A 23,272-nucleotide genomic window follows, 5' to 3' on the forward strand; every position below is an offset into this window, starting at 1 on the left:
TATATACATGTATGATTACAGGAATTATGAATCTACATCGTGCACAACCATACAAGTTGTACTCCATTTGTGTACAATAAATCAAAATGCAGTCTATAAAAATAAAAAAAAATTAAAAAGTGGTACTTCAGAGCAGAAACAAAACATATGATTTTTAAGAAACTTAAACATTTTATGTTGACATACACCAAAGTATGCATTCATTCGTCAATCATTTGATGTGGGGCTAAGACCTTTTCTTAGAGAATGAGTCCTGTCATTGAGTTTTACTTTCTCTTTGTGGCATAAGCCACTAACAATTCCAAAAATTTCTAATTTTGATTTTTTTGTGTGTGCACAGAAAAATCTTAGACAATTTTGAAGTAATTCAAAAGCAGATTTTTAGAGTATTTTCCCTACATTTTTATAGTTGTGCTACATTTGATTTGACAAGTAATCTTTAGAAATTCCTATTTGGATTTCTTCAGTTTTCAAATTATTTTTCACAGGAAAAAAAAAAAAAACTCATTCAGAAATCATCATTGATTGCTTCCTTTAATTTTTTTCAACTCCTCCTAAAAGAAGAGGTCTCAAATACAAGGCCTGCTATATATTTAGAACTTAGACTACTTCCTGATACATACTAGGTTGTCAATGACTACTTGGTAAATGAGCAAATGAAAAGATGATATTAAAGAGGGATTCAAATTTTGAGAGATCTAACAAGCCAGGGTAAAGAGTTTGAATATTACTCTAAAACATTGGCATAGTAGACATGATATAATTTTATTTTAGGAAAATTCCTCTGGCTGGGATAGGAGCTAGAAACTCTCTTGTCTCAGTACTCACCCACAACCACCAGTGGGGCTCTTATGTAAAATATAATGTTCAGTAAATGTTCCAAGGTCCACTAACTGTTTAAACTTTTCATTTATTTTAACTCAACAGGAAACTTGAGCTGAATGTCAGAGAATCATAATGAGCTTTTACCCATGTTCTCAGGACCTAAAATAAACAGAAGTAAGTCCACGGAAATCAAGCAGAAAAGACTTTCAGATATCAAAATGTTTGTTGTGCCTTTCCCCCCAAGAGTCTGCAGAGGTAGTAGATTTGAAGGAGTATTGGAGAAGCAAAGAAGAGAGGTATTTGGTGCTCTAATCCAGTAATTTTGGGAAGGACAGTGAAATGAGTTAAAGGGGAATAAAAGTGAAAGCAACCAGCAGTTATATTTCCTGAATTCAGCATCTATCCTGCTCTCTAACAGGCTCCTCCAGGGGAAAAGAACATTCAGGAGGACTTCAGAGAAAGCAAAGACTAGGTTCAATGGAGAGGAGAGAAATGTCCTCTTATGCACAGAAAAAGGATGCACATGATATCAAGAGGAGGCCCTTGAAAAAAAATGTCTCCACTAGAATGTGGGTCTCCTGAAGGCGGAAACTATGGCTAATTTTTAACCATTATATCTACTGTTTCTGTTATGAAATCTGATCTATATTAAATATTTGATGAAGAAATGAAGCTGATGAGGAATTAATTGTTGGTCTTAAATGCTAAGTGAAATATCTCTATATTTTGGTAAGCAATGGATTTTGATGAAAAAGTGGGGGCAAGAAAAAGTTATAAGTGTAAAAAAAATTGGAAAAGACTCATATAGCATCTGTGGGCAGGAGTAGGGAGAGGGAGGAAGTACACCTGCAGAATAATGGGAACCTGGGATGTAGTGCTAGCAAAGGGATCTGAAAGGAAGTGATGGGTATCACAGGTATAAGAAAGAAAGAACTGTCTGAACTTGAAGATGAATTTGATGTGGAAAGAGAGAGAAGGTAAGGAGTCCAAAATATGTAGAGGATTTGGAGTTGATACAACTGGAAGAAGTAGGGCCAATGGGATCAAATGAGGGAAGACAGTTCTGAGCTCCTGTGAAGCTGAATTCATTCAAATTCTTGAGCCAATGAACCATGGCCAAATGGCAAAGTGAAGGGAATAATGAGACAACCATGTCAAATAACCAAGTCAGAATTCGAAAGGCAAAAAAGAGATGAAACAGATTCAGCCAACAGAAAGCAAACCCAGATGAAGGCTCTCAAAATCAGGAAGAAACCCAAGATGATGTCAGAGTAAAGAGGATGCAGAATTCAGGCACATGGTGACAAGAACAGCTATCAGTACTGGAGTGCTCCTGTGAAGCACCCGCTATGCTATTTCATCTTCACATACATCATGTCTTTTAACATCAGTGGTATGATTTCTATTTTGCAGATGAGCAAATGAGGCAAAGAAAGGTTAAAGCACTTGCCCAAAGTCATGCATTCGGTGCAATGCCAGACTTCGCATTCATAACCACTCTTCCACACTGCAATGTAAACTTACCTATTGCAACTATTCATACCTAGAAAGTTGGATCACCAACTGAAAGGGGAAGATTCAAGGGACCCTCAAGTGATCCTTCCTCTGTCAAAGCCTGACTCACTCACACCTCTGCCCACTCAACCAATCCCCTTCCAGACACTACCCTAGCCATGAGAGACAAAAAGCTTTCAAGCCAGAATGGATTTTTAAAGTACCCATGAATTTTGAAAAATATAAATATTACTCATAGAAGAACATGGAATACATGAAAAAAACTAATAGAGATTCAAATACTTATTCCATAATTTAATTGAGGCTATAATTTACATTTTCCTTAAATTACATATCAGTCTCCAAAGATTTAACATCTCACCATTGAACTGCTTTCTAGTGTTCCACTACCTTTCCATGCAAACCTCTATATGATTCCATCTATTTTTACTGTTTAAAATGTATATATATGTAAATTATTATTCATTGGATCCTTTTGCATCTGAGATATAAATGCTGAATCAATGTGGGAAACATCAAGTGTCTGTTTTAACCTGACTTGATTATACCTAAATATAAAATATAAATTAGCATTTTATTCTTGGTTGTATTTATTATTGTATTATATCATGCATTAATTAAAAATATATGTGTTTTAAAAACACCTAATTTATAATTCACCTGTCTACACCACTATAAGGTCAAAATTTGTAAAGACTGAAAGATTTATACTAAATTTTTAACAGAATGTAATATATCCTTATTGATTAATTTTTAGATTTATTACCGATTTTAGCTCAGTATTAAAGGTTTAAAAAATAGAAAATAACCAGGTTCCAAGATGTCTGTGTTTTGTAACGTTGCCAAACATCGTTTTTCTAGTCTATTGATGTGATTGACATGTAGATATGATTCAGGGGGGAAAGCATTATTAATAGGAAGAAAAGTTATGACTATTGAATCATGACACTTTGCTGTTTTAAGTAATTTGCTGGCTCTGTGTTCTCAAAGAGAACATCGTTGAAATGGAGAACAGGCTAAGAAGTCTGCACCTTTTTAAAAAATCAAAACACTAATGGAATGAGATATTGAGATTTAAAATAAAATAAGTACTCAGGGGTGGAAAATGTCAGGATGGCTACAACACCAAATCAAACTTTGTTCCCAGATTCCCACTCGAACCCCTTCCTCATCAACGCCCCCCCTCCCTGGTTCCCGGAATGTGAACCTTCCACAGTTGTCATGCAAATGAAAATTATGTCCACACGACTGACCATGAATTATCAAAGAAATTTTATTTGGTAAAATATGACTTACCTACAAAATTTGAGATACAGCACTCTGAAATGCAATGAGAGACACTTGTGAGAGATATCCTATAATTTATTCTATTGGTTCTTTTTTTTTCAAATGTAGAATTCATCAAAAATAGAGTGCAGAGAGAAGTTCTCAGCTTTAACCTTATCTTGGCCCATTGAAACTATTTCTATCCTGTATCTTTGTAACGCATTCCTCTTTAGCCATAGTCTTAGAAATAACTGGGCACTCTTGGACATAGGAAAGTAGATGACGGGCAGGGGTGAGTACAATCCTGAAAATACATCACTATGATTAGAGGGGAAAATAATTTACAATATTCTACTCTTGATGCATCATCTTTGGATAGTAGTCTATCTTTGAAATGTGTTTGGAATCCATCCACCATTATATCCCTAATTTGAGTTACCCACATTTATTGCCTGAACTTAAAATCAACCCCAAATTGGACTCCCTGTTCTCAGACTTCCACACAGTAAACCATTACCACATTCAAACTTTTCTTTCATAAGCATGACCCCAGTTTATGCCATTTATAGCTCTTAAAACTTTTGATAGCTTCCCTTTGTCTTTGGGACAAATTCCCCAAGGCCCAGATGGCATTCCAGACCCTATATAATCTGTTTCCAAATCCTTTTTACAGTCTGACCCCTTTTCCCCAAGCTCTAGCTGGCCCCGTGCTATTTGCTAATCCTTACACATGGACTCCTTTGTATCCCTTTGATCATGATGTTTCCTCTGGAATGCTCTTCCTTCTATTTTTCACTTGATGAAATTTTACTTTTTCAAAGTCCCATTCAAAAGTTCCTTTTTCTGTGAAGACCTCCCATCACCACCTTCTTGGGGAGAAATAATGTCTTTCACCATTGTCTCCCCAGAACTCTATCTGCCATGAGCACATCTCTCCTGTGTTATAGTCAAACCAGTCCTTCACTTCTCCTCGAGAGACATTTAGGCTTTGTGAAATCATGTCCTATTTTTCTTTGTGTTCTCAGCACTTAACTTCCTTGATGCCTTTGTGCTCAAAAATCATTCCTATTTGCATCATTAGAGGAAAGAAAGATGCACTTTTGCTATATAAAACAGTAATTTGAAGACAAGTAGGATAAAATACTTAGGATCTTGACTGAATAATAATCAAAGAAAATGTTTATGGTCAGCATAGAACATTTCTTAAACATCTACCATGTATCAGACCTGTGTCAAGTGCTAGCAAGGCAAACATGCATATTATGTGATCCCTAACTTCAATAATGTTGCAGACACATTTGAAAAACTTAAAAATGAAATGATACATGCATTCATTCAACAAAGATTTACTAGACACAATGTTCAAGGCATTCTAGTAAACAAATATCAAGTAAATATTATAGATATTTCAAGAAATTCAGGAGATGAGATTGTCTTTATTATCTGCTGTTTTGGGTTTGGAAAATTTAGAAAATAAGGTTAAAGTGAAAGACATGACAGTCCCAGGATTTTTAAGTCCCACCAGCCTACAAAATATCTAACATTAAATAGATCCTAAATAAAGTAAAATATCTAAAGAGAGCTAGATCTTAATTGCTATTTCCAAATGATATTCAACTACAATAGAATTAAAGCATCACTGTTGGGCTGGTGTGTAGCTTGGTGGTACAGCACTTGTCTAGCATGTATTAAGCCTAGCACTGCATAAAAAAAGGAGAAAAAAAAAAGAAAAAGGAGGAGGAGAAGGAATAAGGAACTAGGAGGAAGAAGGAGGAAGAAAATTCAGTCTCAGTTCTCCCTAACATTTTTTATTTACCCATTGAGTTAATATTCATTGTAGTAATATGTGGCCACCCAGATAAAAAGCATCCAAATGGCTGCAGTTGACTGAATCAATATCAAATTCCACCCATGGTCAGGTGGAATTTCTAGGGGTCAGAGTGACAACCACAGCTCTTCTCATCACATCACTACTTCGTTGTAAACTTTATGCATGCTCAAAAGTTTCCAAGTAATACACTAAGAACCTTTCAAGTTTTCTGCAGCCTTCTTCTTAGATATGACAATGCCTAAAGTTTAGACTTTTGTTAGCAGGAGAAGAAACCTGAGGAGTGCTGGGTCTGAGTTGTTGGACCAGATATGTAGTTACCATCCACTGGACCACTTAATAGGGAGCTTATAACAAAGACACTAACATAAAATTTCTACTTGATATATAATTCCCATTCAAATGCTAGCACAATAATTATTTTCCCTAAATTGAAAAAGTAATTGACATTTTCCTTTCTGTGTCACATGTGTCCAAAATTATTTGATTGACATGCAACAACCATTTAAGATTCTCAAATGATCCAAGTATATCTATACAAACAAAGTGAAATGCAGAAAAAGGGAACCTAGCCAAATAAATCATCCTTGTCCCTTGTCATCTTTTAGCAGAGTGACTAATGCAGGCTCTCAAGTCAGACCATCTCAGTTCAAATACAAGCTCTGTCACTTAGTTTCTTGGGCAAGTCAGGTCACTTAAATTCTCTTGGCCAAATTGATCATCTACTAAATGTAGATAATGATTCTACCTACCTCATAGAGTTTCTGGAACATCAAACAAAATCATTCTCATATAGCACTTTGAGCAGTGCTGAGCACAACACAAGCCCTCAAAAATGTTAGCTGATACCAAAATAGATAATAAATTTATTTCGTTTATTCAAGTCAACATATTTTAGAATTCTTTTATTGAATTCTTATGTTTAAATAACTAAACTCAAATTATCATCTTTGCAAATTTCATGATTTGAGAACTAAATATTAATCTGGCAGTGGGAGTACTCCATGGAAGCAGGAAGTGACTCATTATCTAATAAAGTCTTCAGCAGTAGATCTAGCATGATGAGACTCTTTTCTGGGGTCAGACAATTATTTCTCTGGCTATACTCTGCCCACTGTGTATAGGAACCACATTTTCTTGTCATTGTTTCCACATAGATTATCCTTACAGCTTGATGAGTGTGTTAGTCAGCTTTTCATCGCTGACCAAAATACCTGACAAGAAAACTTGAAGGAGAAAAGTTTATTTGGGGTTCACAGTTTGAGAGGTCTCAGTCCCAGGTTAGTCAACTCCATTATTCCATTACTTTGGGTCTGAGATGAGTCAGAACATCATGGTGGAAGGGTATAGTGGAGGAAGGCAGCACAACTCATGGGAGCCAGGATGAAGAGAGAGAGGAAAAAAGAGAGACAAAGAGAGAGTGAGCATGAGGATCCTGGGATAAGAGACAGTCCCCAAATGCACACCCCCTCCCAGAATCATACTTCCTCCAGCCATGCACCACTTGCCTACAGTTACCACCCAGTAGTCCATTCAAATTATTAATCCATCAAATGGGTTAGTTCACTAATGAGGTTATAGCTCTCATCCTCCTATATTATTCTAAAAGTCCTACCTCTGAACATTGATGCATTGAGGATCATACTTTCAAAACACAAGCTTATTAGGGCACAATTCCAGATCTAAACCATAACAACAAACCGGTTGAATTGAGTTTCACGGTTGTAAGACTTATGTGTTACGCAGGGCCCCACACCCAGATGAGTCTCATGCTGGTTTAATGCTCTACTGCTTGAATGTTATGAAATCCTTAATAATTGTTGCACAAAGGAATTTGCATTTTTATTTTGCAATGGGCCCTGCAAAGTAGCTTGTCCTGTCTGGAATCATATTTTTTTCTCCTCCATAACCCCAAGAATAGTACTAAAGCTTGATAAAGATTTATGGAAAGTATCACATTTAGGAACAAATGAATTTTTGAATGAATGAATGAATGTATGTCAGTGAAAACAGTCAATTTGTGAGATTTTTAAATCCAAGTTACATTTCTTTTTCCCTTAAAGGGACAACAAAGAGCCAAGTCAGAATCCCACAAAGGAAATAACATCCAAGCATTGCCTTGGAGACCAGCCCTTCGATGGCACCAAGCATAGAGCATTGCTTTCCTGGTTTCAACCAGAGAAACTCTACGAGTGTCAATGGATGTTGGGAAAGGGAATTGATGGCAGGACTGAGCAAGGGCTGCACTATTCATTTTGATAACTGGATTCAGTCACATTTACTCTTTAAAGGTTATTAGTTATTTTAAATAATTTTGTTAAATGCTCGAGAGGGAAAATGAAGACATATTAATAAACACACAATTATACAGGTTAGAGCAACAATGCAGTGCTGGTCATTCAGGAACCTTGTGCTAATTTTAATTAGCTGCTTTCCCTTGCTTTCAAATGTAATTAAAGGAGCTTAGTTGTGCTCAGTGATGCAAGCCACCTTATTTAATCACTAACATTATTTCCCTGAACTATTAATGATTTTCAAAACGCTTGTTTATGCAGAATTAGAACAGTAATTACCTTACCAGTTAATTTTGTACCTTCACATTTCACACCTAGCTCAAACGTCATTCATTTACCACGGCTTCTCTGTCAAAACAAAGAAATGCTTGTTCTAAATGTGCTTCTGAGTGCCAAATTGAAAGCCAAGTTTTGTAACACTAATAAAGTAGCTCCCAAGTGAAACAGGTGTAGTAATTTAGACCCTTCCTGTCTCGAGCTTGCACGTACATGCTATGTCTTTTCTTTATTAGCTTTAAAATGAGAGCTTGGTGTGCAAAATAAGCTATTTAATTCAGACTTGTGGAGCAGAATATAATCTTTAATTTAAACTAGTGCAGTAAAAAGAGGCCTTTAATTTTAACTGGCATGTGCGTGTGAATTTGAATTAATAATCCAGAAAATTGAAACTGTTTTGCTGCTGTTGCTGGATATTGACTGTTCTTCATATGCCCTTAGTTTCACTCACTCGATTTCTCTCCCAAACCAAGGCTAACTCTCCTTCCCATCTTTTTTTTTTTTTCCTTATGATGTGGCTGCTTTATGCAAAGCAGAGCTTTCTGAAAAAGGAAGTCTCAGTTGATTGAACTTCCTATGCCAAAAAAAGCACTTTAATAAAAATACTAAATCTGTATTAATTTAGTTTACAAAGAGAATGTAATCGGTATATTCATTATATCTATTTAAGATGTAATTCAAGTGTACTCTGAATCCATGCCTGATTGAATCCATGGATGGGAAGACAATCTACCCACATTTTCAGTGACAAAACTCCACTGAATCCAACTGTAAAAATTCCTCTTCTGAAGATTATTCCCAGAACAGGAATAACTTTTTAGAAAATATTGGTAACAACATTTATATCTATGATGCTACATTGACTGTGATTTGGATAGACCTGTCATTATCCATCCTCCAAAGCTCTTGCATAAGAATGACTTGCCAGGGAGCCTCCAGATACTGTGCTAACCCTGACTAAGATCTGCTTCCCAGCATCCCAGAAACAGTGAGCATGTGTACCACACAATTAGCTGTTATCACTATATTATTAATTCCTCCACTAATGCAAGGCATTTTAATTTGATAACACACTCCTTTGTTAAAAACTTATTTCCCAGATCTTCAACACCTGCGGTTTGAGGCCATGTCTTTTTGGTTAATATTTGCATGTGATTTAATGAATTTCCAGGATGAAAATTAATACTAGAGACATAAATGTGCACTTCAAAATGTCAAATAGGTGGGGCTACAGCGCAAAAATGCATTGAACTAGGAAGAACAGTAAGAGTTTAAAGGAACATAAAACATGCATTTTAGGGCAGAGAAGGGGAAGGAATCATTTGGTTAGTATTAAGAGAGTTATTGCTTGTATTTGAGATGCATTTAGTCCAGAAAAAGAAAAGAAAGCAAAAAGTCAAAAAAAGGTAGGAAAGCTCCAGCAGGCTGGTGTATCTGGGACCAAACCATATCAAGTGCAAGCCCTTGACTGAGCTGATGAGGACAATATACTGGCTTCCTCCCCAAGAAGTTTCATCAACCAGATCTTCATCAGCAAGAGCCACGTATGCCCATGAGGAAAGAGTGCTATTCTGGGACAGAGACCATGGATGGAATCCCAATGGCCTCACCATCCACCAAGCCGAATATAGATAGCTGATAGATAGACAGCCAGACAGAAATAGATATGCATTTATGTAAATGCTATACCTTTTTGCTAGTTCATGAAGCTCTTTTAATAGAAGGCAAAGCTTTTCATTAATTAAAGCTTAAAATTTAAATTGCTAGAAGGCAATCGTCTATGAAGGTAAGACTCATGCACATCAGAATGCAACAGTCAACACAAGTGCATAACAATCCTGTATGACTTCAACTGGGTTGCTATAGAGAGGAGATGTGTGTGGAGGCAACTGGATGTCCAGGAGCTGAATATTTCTGCTTCATGTTTACTTTGTTATGAATAAATTCCAATTCCAAAAGATTTTTTTTTATCAAGGTTGAACTGTATCTCTGTATGGTCCAACTTTATTTCTTATAATTTAGTCGTATGTCCCCAAACTAAGTTTTGTTAGGAAGAACAGGTTCCTCAAAAGCAGGATCCATGGTGTACACACCTGTCTCCTCTTTTCAGTACTATGTTCAGTAAATAAAACAAAAACTTGATAGCTTATCATGATATAGGCTAATCATTGGTTAAATAAAGCTAAATTTTACCAAACATATTATATTGCTTAACACAGCTCAGCATGAGGACCCTGCCAGCCTGTGTCAATGCTGTGCATTACACAGTCTCATTCAGCAGACACTGAGCACATGCTTACTAAGTGCCAGGCACTGGGCTGAGCTCTGGGAAGACAAAGATTAGTAAGCCCTCACCTGCCCCTGGTGAGGTTGAAAGACACTCAAACAAATAGAGCATGCAGTGGTATGAATCAGAGAGAGAAAGAAGTACTCAGAATAGACTGTTACCAACTGGCATGGAGATCTCTAGGGATACTTGGGAAATACATATTTTGTTCTATTTTCTGGCTTTATTCCTTACTGTACTGTTGTTCTAGAAGACTATTAATGATCATTTATGTTCTAAAATGTTGTCTACACTTCCCGTAAGCTAAATTGAAATACTTTCTACTATAAATCCATTTCCTATTGTTAAAATGTTCTTGACCATGGAAAACAGTCTATGAATTTTCTATGAATTTTAAGATAATAATTTAATCAATCATTAGACTTCTCTTATACTTTTCCTATCCCTTAATAATAATTATAATCCTTTAATAATCATAAAGCACACTTTGCCAGAATAATTAAAAATAACTTTCAAAATACTTTCTTCATATGTTTCTGTATCATATTTCTCTTTTATTTTTCCTGCATTTCTTTCTTTTATCTTTCTTTGTTCCTTCCCCTTCTCACTTCCTATAAGTGTACAGTCTTGCAAGTGATTCTGCATGAGATATGAAGGCCAATAGAACCAATCCCTGCCCTTAAGGAGCTTCCAGCTCTGCCAGGAAGATTATACAAATGATCTGTTACTAAGCTAACCACGAAGAAAGTATGTGGGAACACAGAGTGAATATAAGTGAATAATTGGAAAAAGATGATGGACGAGGTGGTCAGGTACAATTTCCACCAGAAAAGAAGCTATGTAAGCAAGGAATGGGAGAGAAAACAAAAAAAGCATTTGGTGTGTTTAGGGAATTCCAAATAATAATCACCATTAGGTAGATGTAGTAGGACACCAAATGATTATAATGGAAAATAAGGGTGGAAAAGCAAGTTAGAGTCAGAGATCGGATGCCCTTGCGTGTCATGCAGTGGTTGGACTATTCCCTAGGGCAATGTAGACCACTTTGAGTACTTTTGAGCAGAGGAGAAAAATCAATAAAGATCAAAACAAATTAGTCTCCTTGCCTCCTAGAGGTACAGTGGATAAAGTATGAGCTTTGAAATTAGGAATACTCAGTTAAAATTCGGGCTATTCCATTTTCTAATTGCTTAATCATGTGAACATTTCTTAAACCCTTTCCCAGGCCTTAGCTTCATTTGTAAAATGGGATAACAAAAACTCCTTCACTGATGTGTTGTGCAAGTGAACAGCTGTGAGTAGGCAGGCTCAGCAAATGTTCCTCATACTAATTTCTATGTGTCCTATTTGCATTAATTAATTAAATAATCTGACATAATTTGATGCCTCTCCCTCACCCCATTCAACTAGTGGACAAATTCTGCAGTATTTCTTCACTAACTCTTGTGTCCACATTTTTCTTGACATTTTCCCTTTTCCTTTGTCCTACTTCAGATTTTCATTTCCACTTGCTTGAGATATCACTTGGACCTTCCTCCTAGATTAGGCTACCCCCTGACCCTGGTCCCTACTGATACACTGGATTCATATTCCTACAGCCCTTTGCTGGTCTTATCAATGCCTTGGCTAAAACATACCCATAGTTCTGAGTAGTCTGTAGAATTAAATCCACATTTCTTAGTTTCACATTAGGGCCTGGTCCCACCATACCTTTTTCATTATATTTCCCATTAATTCTTATGTTTCATTCAAATACAATGTGTTTTATATATGCCCTGTGGCCTCCTGACTCTGTGACTTTGCCCATGGCATTCTACTGCCAGAATCTGTTCCTTCTATCACTACACTCAATGATGAAGGCTGACTTGGTAAGGAAGGCATTAAAAAAATTAGAAAAAAATTGGTATCTTTGATGACATCATTGAGCTACTAAATTAACCAATCCTTGGGTCACCGATCCTCAGAACTTCCTGTTATGTGTGCTAATCAGTTTTTGTTTTTTGTGGTTTAAGAAGTTGGGTTAAGATTTTTTATTATTGGCAGTTTAAATCACCCATATGATAATGAGGTCACTCCCTTAGTGAGCTCGTGATTTAACAAGATAACATAGGAGAAAAAAAATCAATAACTATTTATATCTTCCATGAAAATAAGGCGTATATTGCCAGAGGGATACATATCTCCCAATACTCCATGTCCTGTGGAGTCAGGAAGAAAATGTCTCTGGGATTCCTTTCCCTGGGCAGGCTATACCTGTAATTGTTGTGGTTCCCATGCCCTCTTCCTGGGTCTTTCTGAAGAATTTTTTCTCCTAGTATGAAAATTATTTCATAAAACTTCAAGTGTTCTAATTAAGGAGAATAAGCAATCCCTTTCTTGTCCCAAACTTAACCTTTCAAAACTCACCACTTTCCCTGTTGAGGAACATAGACCAGAGCCTCAGGGTTGAGGCCAAGACAACAGCTGCCTCAGGGTTCATCTTGGGGCATTGCCCTAAAAAAAAGTAAAGTGAATATTTTCTTATTACTTTTCCCCGAAGTTTGGAGGACTCAGATCTCTTCCCATATTTTCAAGGAAATCTCTAGGTTTTAGATATTGTAGAGTTCCTATAATGGGTAATTCACCATGAACCTTGTGATCCAAACATCCATCTCCAATTGAATCACTAACTTCTTGCATTATACTGTAGTGATTTGAGTGTGTGCCTTATTGTTATCTTATATGACAAGGTTCTTGAGAGCAGGTTTCTTATTTGTTGCATCTTTAATCCATCAGCACAGTTCCCTGAACATAACGGACTCTCCATTCATAATGAGGGGAATATAGTAACTACGTGTGAATGAAATGAACTTCAAGAGACTAAAGCCAAGGAGGTTACTCAGAAGGCAATGATCCAGAGGAAGTAGATGACTATCCTAGGCCAGTGGTAGTGAAAACGGCAAGTAAAAGAGATTTGGGAGATATTCAAGGGGTGATATTATCAGAGAGTGTGATGAGCTAGATCTAGGAAGTTAAGAAAGGTAGAGAACCAACCTGACTATGAAATGTGAAGGACAAAAATTTAGAAAATAACATTGAAGTAAATTAAGGAAGAAATGAAAAACAGATGCAGAAGTGGGAAATAAAAAAAATGAGTTTAATTTTAGTTTCTTTACATTCCTGTTAAAGTTAGATCACCAAAATCAAACATATGCTACTAGGTATTCAACTGGTGGAAAGGACCAGTTTCTCTGAAAATACTTCCCCTAGAAGACTAATAGTTTTTGGCCAACTCAGTTGCTTTGTATTGACTAGGAATATGGTTGGCTTGTCCATATTTCCTAGACTCCATAAATGTTGGGGTGGCTATGTAACATTTCTTACCTATGAACTATGAATGGAAGTAAAATGCCCTACCCCCGGGCCTAGGTCTTGAGGCTGGGTGTACTTTCTCAATGCTCACCCACTTGCTGTTGGTTGAATTCCACAGATCCTGGTAGAATAGTCCTTCTTTATCCATACTGGATATGTTCCAAAACCCCCGGTGAATGCCTAATACCACAGACGGTACTGAACCCTTTTTCGTTTTAACTAAGCACTTATGTGTTGTGGCCATAACTTTTGAAGGTTGAGGTGTGACATTAAAACCAGCATGAATTTCTTTCTTCTTCACATTTCATGGATAAAAGATTCATTATTATCATAAATCTTGGCAACGATGTACAGTTGGTTGTCTTTCCTTATTAGATCAAGAACTTTCACCTTCTAATTTGAAGGAAATTCTTTGCAGTTTCTCTTTGGTATATCTGAATTACCACCATCACTATTATTGCACTTTGGAGACATTATTAGACAAAATAAGGGTCAATTTGAATACAATCACTGCAACACTGTGACAGTTTATCTAATAACTAAAATAGTTACTATGTCACCAATGGGTGGGTAGTGTGTACAGTGTGGATCCACTGGGCAAAGGGATGATTAATGTCCCAGGGATGGAGTGCACTCTGAATGGTGTACAACTTAAAACTTATGAATTACTTATTTCTGGAATTTTCCATTTAATATTTTCAGACCATGCATAACTGAAATGTGGAATGCAAATTGGTGAATAAGGGAGGACTACTGCATCAATTGCAAAGATGATAATGAGCCTCTGGACAGAGTAGGGTTGTGCAGCAACACAGTAGAAAAACTTGATCCCTGATTGTGAAGCAGAGCCAACTACTGATCTGGAATGGTCACCTTGCACAGTTCCATTAGAGGAATAAACTTCCATCTTTTCAGGCCTCTGAACTGTGATCAGGTCTTTGTTATGACATCACCTTAAATCATAAAAATCCTGTGTACTGTTTGGGGACTCCTCAGGCTTTGAAATGAGTCATCCTAATCTGAGGCTGAGGAGAGTGTCATGGCTCTCAAAAGTTTTTATTCATTATAATGACATGAAAATACTCACAGAAAAATTTTGTAGACTCTGGGGGATCCTGTTCACTACACAATTTTGAAAGCAGCTTTTCCCAGTTCTCAGAATGAGAAAAATCTGGCTGGTCCTAGGCACAAAACTTGTATTTATATAACCAAGCTCCTTTCTATCCTTACCATGGTTGCAAGAAAACTCAGAAACATATTTGTGGCAGGACACTAAAAAAATACATTACCAAATATGCATGACCATGGTCATGTGGTCTTTGAATTCTTGTCACTTGCTTTTATTTTCTTATTCACATTTTCTCTCTTCACCAATTACCTCAAGTATGAATTCTGCCCTCCTGAACTGCACGGGATATTTGTAAATCACTTTAAAGCATTTTTATGATGATTTTGACTTATCATCAAACATGAGATAGAATGAGGTAGGATATAAAAATAAATAAATAAATGTATTTTCCAAAGGCCCTCTTTCTTAAAAATTGAAGCTTTATGTGCAGAAGCTATGAAACCCATATGGGAAGCATGTGCTGTTCCAAAGGTGATTTCAAAACAGCACCATTGGGATAATCTACTTTGTAGCCTGCAATTTTCTGCTTTTTACATGCAAGAATATATTTATTAAGCTATTTATAGATTTTTAACATATAATTTACTGTTCTAAACACTCATTTCTTGATCTTTGCTCTTTATACCAGACATCCATTTAGTATAGCATATATTATTCAACTGTCATAATAAGAGAGGCAAAATGAAAACACTCTGTTTTAATTTAGTACAGAATTATGTTTTAGTAACTCCTTTCCTGCTTTTTGGTTATATTATTTATATGTATAAATTAAATAAATCATTTTCATAAGAGTTTTAACAAAATTTGAATGGGCTTTTTGTGCTGGTTGCTACCTCCTACAAGTTTAATGATACCATACTGGAAGAATTATATAATCACTAAAAAGATTCTAGAAGGTAGCACAGTAGTCATGTTGCACCTATTCAAAAGTGATACGAAAGGTCAATTCCATTTAAGATTTCAAATATATACCCTAATTCTAAAGCTTCTGAATACCTCCTATATAATCATGAACACTTTATATATAATAGTGGCAGTGTTAGTTTAAGAAAAAATGTGTATTGAACTTTACACTAAATATATTTAATATTTAAATATATTATATATTTTAAAGGGATTAGGAAACTTAAGGAGAAAAAAAATATTGCAGTATTTCTACAATGCCTGAGATTCATGGTCTCCAGGCAAATAGGGAGCACACTGGTGCCCAGGGTTTGGCCTGCTCTTACAGAGCCATTATGTGCTTGGTTGATGATTTATTCAAACTGAGTTTCAAACCTACTATTAGCTCCCTCATTGCTTTAATGCAACTAGTCCACCATTCATAACTGTCAAAGCCCATTCATCAGGACTGGGACTTTTGAGGCCTCCAAACTCGTAAAACTATTTTGTTGTTGTTGTTGCTGCTGCTGTTGTTGTTAGCATGCCTAAGACTGTAAACATGATTGCCGCATTCTTTCACATTCCCTTCTTTTGGTACATACCTTAGAATACATGCACCCAATTTTTAAACTCACCCATCAAAGGAAACATACTTGAATCATAAGTAAGCATGGTATTTTAGAGATTTGTTTGTTTGTGGTTGATGGAGATGGGCCCTTAATGCTTCTTGACTAATCATGGGTAAACAGTATTGGCTTTTATAAAATAAAAATAAACTGCAGCAGGCACAACTTGACAAGAGTAAGCAACCAAATGGCTGAAGTCTTGAAGAGTTCTCCTAAAAAAGGTGACAGAGAAATGACCAACCACTTACCTTAGTCCAATAGGTCTAGATTTTCTTATGTTTAAAGAAAAAATAAAAATTCATAGTCATGGATGGACCTCAAGAACAGAATATTTCAGGGGGGAAAAACTCACAGAAGTATGCATAGAGCACAGTTTCATTCACATAAAGTTTTAAAAAGGCAAATTGAACAACAACAAAAAAAAAAAGTAAAAAGGAGTGGTTAACCAAAATTCAGGTCAGTGGTTACCTGGTGAATGCAAACTATAAAAAATGAGATTTGAAGAGGAACCTAAGCGGCTCTCTAAATCCCTATAGAAAATGAAAAACAAATCTCCAAGTCAGAAAAACATCCTGAGGTGAACAATGAGCAAAACCTTGTTTCTTTCTAATTATTTTGGTAAAGAAAATTTATCAATATTTTCAGGGCAAAAAGGTTTATGGTATACTGGTTCAATATGAAATGTCAGTGCAAATGTTATAAAGGCTCAGAAAGTCTTGATGGGGGAATTTCTTGATGTTTTGCTAGTATCACCAGGAATTGTGACAGAGGAATAAAATGGCAATCGATCTTCTGGACAGTTTGGTGTTTGTCTTTGGCCGTCAAGTAGAAAGGGCTTCAATTCCATTCATTTGGAGAAGATTAGAATATTCCATGAAATCAGAGAAAATTCAAAATGGAGTGATGGCCAGTCATGGCCGCTAGCTCACTTTGGAAGCCTCACCTCATAGCACAAGAACCAATGAGCTACATTCTCAACAGCATTAATATTGTGAGATGAAATATACCTGGGTACCTATAATTAAATCATGAGGCATAAAGGATGAAGATCACATAAATACAGAAGTTCTTCATTACAAAAGGGGGAATATCCACTGGATATACCAACATTATTTTAGCTTAGAACCTTGAAAACTTTTAGAAATTGATAATTTATTCAAATAATCACAAGGTTTATATGTTAAAATGCACATAACTTAGAGGAGGCAAGTAAAAGGAAAGTTTCAGTTTATTATCCAGGTTTAAAACTCAATGATTTCAGTATTTTCAGATGTTTCTCTCAAGAGCACGAGCCCTTGCTCTAAGAAGAGGAGAGGGTGTTTACTAGTAGAATACCATGTGGCCATTTAACTTCTAGATGAAAATATGTAATTATGTGAAGTACATTATACATGCTATACATATACACATCACATACATACATATATATTTTTTCAAGTATAATTTTGAGTAAAAATATGATTTTTGGCTCATTTAAACTATACCTTTAAGAATTTAAAAGTTGCATTCCTCTTTTAATACCACATACTGTTCAACAGATCCTGCGTGATAACATTACATCAAGTGAACACAGTTATGTCTCCCTCCCCAAAGCAATGGCTCAGAAAAGTGCCCACAACATGGCAGCCTGTCCCATCCCTCTTGGCTTGGATTCCAATTAAGCCTAACCATGAGGGAATGACCTTCTGCCCATAGCATAACAAAAGGAAAGGAAAATGTTAGTCTAGGGCCATGGGGAAATTTCAGGCAATAATGGAGCCTGGAATTGCCAGACCGATCCAACCTATGAAGCACTTGCTGTAAGGGGACTGGTGTAAGCCAGTCCTGTCCTTTGCTAGTTCTGATTTGTTGGCTTCTTTTTCTCCAACAAACCTTCAGTAGAGAAGGCTCTAGAGTGAAGCTGTAGCATACACACAGACTAATGAAAGGATAAGCTCTCTTGGATCATGTGTTTTATTCCTTTGTTCTTCTGATGGCTGTGTAATGGCACTAATCTCTTCATCTTCCAAAGTCTAACACCTGAAGCCAAGTTTTCACAGCAGGTAACAGGTGCACACTGGCATTTTGTCAGTTGCTTGGGTCACAATGTGAGCAGTTGCTTCTTTGGTATGTGAATACTGACAAGATAGAGTTCTAACCCTAGCTCTGTCACCAACTCACTGTGTGTCCAGGGGAAGTCACTTCACTTCTCTGAGCTTTTTTTATTCTATTTCTCTGTCTCTCCTATAAAATGGGATTCTTCAATCGTTTTCAAAATGTGATCTAAGAACTCCAGAAGTCTCTGAAATCCTTTCAGGATATATCTCAGATCAAAATTCTTTTCATAATAATACAAGATACCATTTGCTTTTTTCACTCTCAATTGCCCACAAGTGTACAGTGGAGTTTTCTAAAGGCTCCACAACATACAATATCATAGCAGATCAAATGCAGAGACAGATATGATAATCCAGCTGTCTTCCATTCAACCAGATCTTAGAAACTTGCCCAAAAGACAAACAATATAACTCTTCTCACTAATGCAAATATAGTTATTTTTCATAAAATATATTACTTTATTTATAACATATTTACTAGTTATTTTATAATGAGTTAATAAACATTTGAAAAATTATATTTTAATATGTAACAACATAAATACTGATAGTGATACAACTCACATCAGACTAATGAATTGAGAACTGCTGAATGAGATGATTTCAAGACTCTTTTCAACACTATGATTCTCAATATCCTATAATCATCAGATATTATTGCCTATAGAGAGCAACTTCATAGGACAATTAGAATCTCCAATTTAGCTCAGCCTGTATAGATATATTCTAAAAACAAATACCTGAGGATATTTTTTGTTTACATAAAAATGATAACTATATGCCTACTCAATGAACCTATTAGTACCACAATTTTCTAATTAAAAAATCCACATCCAATTACTCATACTTGGATTCTGTATTTCAAGGTCTCTGTTCCTGAAATAGTTATTGTAAATGCTTGTACTGGGAATTAGCACCTGTCCTAAATTCAGCCACTTGTGGAAGAAATAACAGAGAAGCCCAGGCAGTGACTCTGTAAGAATTCTAGTTGTAATATACTAAACATTGACTTACTCGATGAGATCTTCCCCTTAGAGGATTTGGATGTGATATGTGAAAAGACCTAGAGAGTAGAATGCCAAATCTCTGAAAGACACAAAGGTAGTTAACCAAAGCTGTGAAGTGGCAGAAGCCCTAAGGTAGTAGAAGCTGCTGTTAAAGAGAAGCCATGGTATAGAAGAGAATGACAGCAGAGAGAAAGGTCATCAGTAAATGCAGCAGGAAAGAGGAAGTGGTAACAGAGGGAGAAGTGAGTGCAGATGGAAAATGCCACATAAGAATGGCCTACCACTGGAGTTGATACTGGCCTAGCGGGAAGGTGACCTTCCTGCACGTTTCACGTCTCCATGAGCCCGCTGCTCAGTTGCTAGAGTGAGCACCTGCTCTTCTCACAACTGTGCATCTGTACAACACCAAAGCAACTAGGTTGTGTCTGTTTCCTTTTTTCCTAGAAAGTCCATAGTGCTGGAGTATCTCTTAGGAAATCAAAATTTAAAGGGATGACCAAAGGAAGGGTAGTATATTTGCTTAAAGCAGTTACACATACAAAATCTTTAGGGACTTAAATATGTCTGACTTTGTATCTTTTGTGTATTGCATACAAATGCATGATCCTCAGAGTTATAGTTTTCCTCATATTTAAAGAACCCACAAAATAAAAATGGATCCCTAACATCAGGAATGGAATAAACTGACCAGCACAGAGCCAGAGCAAGAGGCATTTAGAAAAGCAGAAGGCAAAAGAATTGGGACAAAGGTAATAAAGGGCAAGGGTCATAAGAACTCATAAGAGTTCTATTCTTTGGGAACTTGCAAGAAAAGTAAGTTAAGAACAGCAGCTGGGAGCAAAAAATCATTATAGACTAAGATGACCAGAGGTCAAAATGGATTAAAGGAACCTAAAATTCCAAAGAACCTTCTGTGTGGTTACCCTAGAAAGAGAGTACTTTAGAGTTTTAGGTGGCTGATCTGACTCCACTGCTAAAATGTAGTATATAGAAAGTTAGTACACCACAAATTTCACTGGCTTACCATCCACTTACTCATACATTTCTTCACCTGTTTATTTCTTCACTCAATATGTTTTCACTGAGTTTCACATACGTGGTTGAGGCTCCCACACAAATTAGGCACTCAGGAACTCCCTGGAGAATGAGAGAGATAAATATAGACTACCAGGCACCATGAGGGCTGCAAGGATGAAACAGGTGTGGTCCACATTTCAAAGAGCTGACAATTGAGGAAACAAGAGACAGTTAGTTCCCTCGGGACCAGGCAGGTGTGATCTGAGCCTTAAGAAGATTACTGCAGAGTCTTGGCAAGTGATAGGGATGACTTTCACCAGTGTGGAGGTGAAGACTTGATCTTGGAACTGGATTTTGAAAGAGAAGTAACTTATGGCAGGTAACAATTTGCTAAGAGGTCATGTAAATGGATAAGGAAGGCAAAAATAGGGCATAGCAACAGCCATAAATGGGACCTATTTGAAGGAAGCATGGGTACAATATGCATTGGGTACAAAAGGAGATAAGACTAGAACAGACACATCAGGGTCAGAACACGAGGGTCCAGACACCAGGATAAATTTGGTTTTAATTAGAAGATAATGGAAAATTGTATGGGTTTCAGTGTGGAAGAATGACATAAAAATTAATTACTATCATTTTTAAAGGTTTATTCTGTGTTAATGTAATTTTATATAATAATCACAATTTCATAGTGAAATAGGTATTTTTATTCCCTTCACACTTAAGGATAAAACTAAGGCTCAGGGAGCTCTCAGAGTTTGCCCAAACTCAGGGAACACAGAGCTGGATTGAAAATCACATTTGTCTAAATGCAGTTGTCCATGGTCTTTGCTTCAGGACCACAGACTCAAATGCCTTCTCCAGCACATAGCCACGGTGAGTGAGAAAGACCGCAGGTCAGACAGAGGGAGTGGTGGGAACCACAGCAAACTCAAGACACCAGAAGTCATTCAAATGAAAGAAAATGATGTGTTATTTGCCTCTGGCCAAACAATTGTTGTGTCCAGGCATTTCACCTCCCAAGTCATGTCCCATTTTTAAACCCTCCTTAACCACACTATAGGACTCTTGATCTACTAAAAGTCTCCAAAGAACTCAGGCTCTTAAAATCGACTACTGCACTTTGGGGTCCTCACTGGAGATGTCTATGTGGAAAATGGAAAGGGGTATTTTTCTCAAATTTGCACAGAAAGATAGTCAACACATTCAAAATTCCCAACCAAATGCTTCTCTTTTCCTAATGCTTTCTCACCCACATTTGCCACAGAATTATTCCACATTTTCTTTTACTTTTCCCTCTCCTCATTCTCTCCTATAATATGTAGCCCTGTAGGTATCCATCTCCTACTTCTAGTTTTTTCCCTTAAAGATGTATAACTTTTCAGTTTTTTATTATGTGAAGCTGTATAGTCCTATCTCAGCCTCTACTCCCATTTTTTAATAACTAAACCTCCCAAGGTCATGTCTAGAAAAGCCAAGGACTCAGCTCCTAACAGGAATTTTCCATTTTAGAAAGGAGCTCCACTGCCATGTTTGTTAACCAAGCATTCCCAGGAGGTACTGCTGCCTATCTCAAGGAATTTCCCAAGCATTTCTTACAAATATATATCAACTGAGCTCTTCCCAAGGGTAATCCTGGTGATGACAATTTTCTTTAGATAGTGACAAAGATACTCATACAATGAGGACACAGGGTTTTAAGCCTAGGTGACTCAAGTAGGTGGATAGTGTGGCTTTGACAGAAATATGAAAATAAGAAATTGGGAACCCAGTATCAGTATTCATGAAAGAGGTTAGACCTGAAAACATGAATCTGAGGTTCACTCAAGATAGAGTTGAAGTGGTGAGAGACAATGAGGGTGAGCAAACAGAAGAGAAGCCCCCCCAAAACAGCACAGGTAAACATATAATGAGGCAGAGGCACAAAAAGAAATAAGTGGAGAAAATAGCAAGGCCAGAAGTGTAGAATGAGAAACAAGAAACAAACAGAGCAGGAGTTTGATGCTACTCTGCTGCAGAATCCCAAAACATAGATGCCATCTTTGATTCTCTCCTCTCTCATCCCATATCCAACCTATCAGCAAATCAGGTTGATACAACCTTCTCCATGTGTTTGGCATTGCACCATGTTTCACCCTTGTTATTTCTTCCAGTCTGGTCCAAGTCATCATCTCCTCTTGCCTAAGATGGTTGCAATAATCCCTGCTCTTACCCTGCCCCGCAATGTTCTCAACCCAATACAACAGTTAGTGAGGATTTTAAAATAGCAGGAAGATTGTATTGGTTCTGTGTTCAAAAACCTTTCACTTGTACCCAGATCTTTCAAAGAAAAGTTTTTACAATAACCGACAACTACAAGTCTCCATGCAATCTGTCCACCCTTGGCTCTCTGATCTTGAGTCCTGCTACTTGCCCCAGCCTACTCTCTTTACCCATCATGGCCTCCTATTCCTGCTGGAAGCTGGAAACTTTCACAGTCCTACATTTGGACCTTTGCACTGGATGGTCCTTTTCTTGAATGCTCACGTGAGACACCTAGGGCACAAAATTTAAAGAGAAACGATCATTCGTGCCAGCCCTGAGAGTGAATGCCACCTTAAATTTTGAACCCAAGGGATCTCATTTGCCTTCATCAAAATCCAGCCCTGTATGTCTCACAATTGATGGTGACTTTAATTAGATAATATAGTTCTTATGTATTATGTCAATTATTTATCGTTTATACTCTTTTAAATATATAATTACAAAAAAAATATCTGATTTGTTTGTACATACATGTCAAATGCTTGGACAGTGCCTGGAATATAACAGGCACACAATTTAAATGTTTGTTGAATGAGTGGTATGATCCAGAAATACCAAATGCTGCA

General features: G+C 36.7%; 1 protein-coding gene across 15 annotated transcripts in view; it reads right to left on the reverse strand.

The window, feature by feature from the left end:
- LOC306668201 (uncharacterized protein) overlaps window positions 1–23,272 on the reverse strand; it is a 528,324-nt gene that overhangs the window by 14,190 nt on the left and 490,862 nt on the right. For 3 of the 15 annotated variants that reach the window (XR_013765772.1, XR_013765773.1, XR_013765774.1), the window contains one exon: window positions 12,480–12,784. The exons of 11 other annotated variants lie outside the window; for them this stretch is intronic. The gene's annotated coding sequence lies outside the window, so the exon portion shown is untranslated. Of the gene's footprint in view, window positions 1–12,479; window positions 12,785–23,272 lie in introns of those variants that run through there. One more of the 15 variants, XR_013765775.1, reaches the window with a different exon arrangement.

This window comes from Sciurus vulgaris (genome assembly GCF_902686455.1).
Source record: "Sciurus vulgaris genome assembly, chromosome: 1".
NCBI lineage: Eukaryota > Metazoa > Chordata > Mammalia > Rodentia > Sciuridae > Sciurus > Sciurus vulgaris.